The following is a 3,652-nucleotide window of genomic DNA, read 5'->3' as shown; positions in this document are numbered from 1 at the left end:
TCCTGAAATGTGTGAATGCGTAGGAGGGGAGAGATACAGAGAAAACAGAAGAGAAATTACGGTAGAAACATGACCTCCACATTAAGGCAGCATCACAAAGGAAAAGTCCTCACAGTCGATTAAAATATACACCTTTCTTCCCAAATTCTCAGTTCCTGGCTTAAAGGAAGTCTTGAATTGTCAATTTGATATTGAAAGCAAGGCCAAAGGATGGGCCCAAACTGAAAAGATGATATGAAACTTCAGTGTCCACACAGCCAGCAGTTGAAGAAAAGAGCACACACAAACCTTCTTCCTTTTCATTCATTTTATCAACTGCTGCAGTCCTTTGACACACGTAAAAAGTCAGAGATATTCTTCCTTCAGAGATAGACTCTCAGCTTCTCAAGCACCTAATACAGTGAAATAGGCCTCATAATGGCATGGAAGCTCTCAACTCAGAAAGCTGATACCACATAAGTGTAGGGTACTTTCTGGGCTTCCCACGTGGCTCTGTGGGTAAAGAATCCGCCTGCAATGCATGAGACTTGGCTTAAATTCTTGGGTCGGGAAGACCCCCTCAGGGAGGGCATGGCAACCCACTCCAGTACTCTTGCCTGGAGAACTCCATGGACAGAGGAGCCTGACGGGTTACAGTCCATGGGGTCGCAACAAATCAGACATGACTGAGCGGCTTAGCATGCATGCAGGGTACTTTCTACTCAAGCATGTGGAGGAAATGGTGTGAAAAAAGGGTCATTAAGACGTTCTACGAAGCATAGTAATTAAGACAGTGTGGTATTGATGAAAGAATACACAAGTGCATAAATGGAACTGAATACAGAGCTCAGAAATAGAAGCACCTGAATATAATCAACAGACTTTCCATTAAGGAGCAGAATTCATAAAATGGAGCAAAGATAGCTTCTTCAGCAAATGATGCTGGAATGACTAGGCATCAGCATGCAAAAAAAAAAAAGAATCTAGACACAGACTTTACACCCTTCCAAGAAGTTAACTTAAACTTGGGATATTCTCTGGGTCATAGACAGATAGACAGCATCACTCGCTCAATGGACATGAGTTTGAGCAAGCTCAAGGAGACAGTGAAGGACAGGGAAGCCAGGCATGCTGCAGCCCATGGGGTCATGCAGAGTCGGACATGACTGAGCAACTGAACAGCAACATTGGACATAGACCTAAATGTAAACTGCAAAACTATAAACCTCCTAGAAGGCAATATAGGGGAAAGCCCAGATGACTTTAGGTATTTGACAACTTTTCAAATTCAACACCAACGGAACTATCCATGAAAGAAAGAATAAGTAAGTTGGATTTCATTAAAATTTAAAACTTCTGCTTTGTGAAAGACAATGTCAAAAACAGAGAAGATAAGTCATGGATGGGGAGAAGATACTTGCAAAAGACACATCTCATAAAGGACTAATTCAAAATGTACAAAGATTCCTAAAATTCAACAGTAAGAAACAATCCAACTGAAAAATGGACCAACGACCTTAATAGACACCTCACCAAAAAAGATATACAGGTTGCAAATATGCATATGGACAAATGTTCCACAGCATATGTCATCAGAGAAATGCAAATTGAAACAAGCTGATATCACTACACACCTATGGGAATGACCGAATCTGAAATGCTGACCACAGCAAATTCTGGCAAAGGTGTGGAACAGCGGGAACTCCCATTCACTGCCGGTGGGAATGCAAAACAGTGCCGTCACTTTGGAAGACAGTGTGGCTATTTATTACAAAACTAAATGCACTTGTACCCTGTGATCTAGCAATTGTGCTCCTTAGTATTTATTGAAAGGAGTTGAAGACTTGTGTTGTTGTTGCTAAGTCATGTCTGACTCTTTGCAACCCCCTGGATTGCAACAAGCCATGTTTCCCTGTCTTTTACTATCTCCTGGAGTTTGTTCAATTTCACATCCATTGAGTTGGTGATGCTATACAACCATCTCATCCAGTTGCCCCTTTCTCCTTTTGCCCTCCATCTTTCCCAGCATCAGCATCTTTTCTAATGAGCCTGCTCTTCGCATCAGGTGCCCAAAGACCTGGAGCTTCAGCTTCAGCATCAGTCCTTTCAATGAATATTCAGGGTTGATTTCCTTTAGGATGGACTGGTTGGATCTCCTTGAAGTCCAAAGGACTCTCAAGAGGCTTCTCCAGCACCACAAGACTTGAGTGCACACACAAAAAATTGTTACACAGATGTTCACAGAAACTTTACTCATAATTACCAAAACTGGAAGATATCCTTTAGAAGGTGAGTGGATAAATAATATACTGCGGTATATCCAGATAATGGTATATAACTAAGCGCTAAAAGAAATGACACATCAAACCATGAAGAAAAAAAAAAAACATGGAGGAAACTTAAATACATGTTACTAAGTGAAAGAAGCCAGCATGAAAGCTCTGTGTACTGTACGACTCCCGTATAGTCTATGGAGACACCTGCATAGTCTACGTACTATACGACATTCTGGAAAAGTCTAAGCCATGGGGTCTAAGAAGATCGGTAGTTGCCCCAGGGGTTGGATGAGAGGGAGAAGGAGGAGTGGGTGGGGCACACAGGAGTGTCAGGGCAGTGAAAATACTCTGTGTGATTCTGTGATGATGGATACAGGTCACGGTACACGTTTCCACAGAACGTGCAACACCGAGAGGGAACTATGGACTCTGGGTGATTGTGACGGGCCAGTGTAGCTGCATCGGCTATAACAAGTGTGCCCTCTGGTTGATGATGCAGATTATGGAAGAGCCTGTGCGCGGGTGGCCGGCAGTGGGCTCTGGAAGGGGTACAGCAAGCGTGGGGAAGATGGTGGGGGAAGAGGGAAGGCGTCAGAGCAGGAAGGAAGGAGATAATGTACAAATGATGAAGAAAAAAATAGTGGCAGAAACCGTGATAAAATCTCAACAAATGGAATGTACGAGAAAAATGGTGATAGAAAGATAACCTTAGCCATTTCTGTAGAAACTTATTCTGTGGAGAATAGAAATACTGCAAACAAGATTCGAGGTGACCAAGGAGATGGGTTACCTCACCCTGAGGGTGTATCATTACTCGAGTGGCCCAAGGCTGATGAAAACAGCCAGCTCCCAAGTGTTCGCTTCTGCCTCAGGACCTGGATCTGGGGCTTTTCCTGCCTTCCTGTGAGGGCCTCAGCTTCCTTCCCTGCCCAGAAAATCAGGACACTCCCTTTACTGTTCCAGCTCACTACCTGCCTGCGTTAGCTTGGAACCAGGGAGTTCTGAGCACCACTGTGCTCTCACTGCCTTCCAGACCTCAATTAATCAAGCTAAAGGCTCAGAACTTAAATGTGGAAGGAAGCAGAGAACATTCTGGGTCACTGGTAGAATATGACCAAGGTGACCATTTATGAAGCTAAATGTCAAAAGACTCTACAGGATAAACTTACAAGGAGGGTGTTTGTGAGAGAGACAGCCTGGGTACCAGACTCCACTGAGGTGATGATTGGAGCAGCTCTGGGCCATGATGGGGTCTTGGCTACAGAGGATGAGACGTGAGCAGACATACCTCGTAGAGGAAGGGCTGTCAGAACTTGGTGCCACTGGGTTTGGGGGTTTTCTTCCTTGCTTCACTTTCTTTGCTGGGGACGGAGGAAAGATTAATTACAATAGGTATT

The sequence above is a fragment of the Bos javanicus genome, chromosome 9 (assembly GCF_032452875.1).
Source record: "Bos javanicus breed banteng chromosome 9, ARS-OSU_banteng_1.0, whole genome shotgun sequence".
NCBI classification, from domain to species: domain Eukaryota; kingdom Metazoa; phylum Chordata; class Mammalia; order Artiodactyla; family Bovidae; genus Bos; species Bos javanicus.
Note: the sequence above shows the minus strand (reverse complement) of the source record.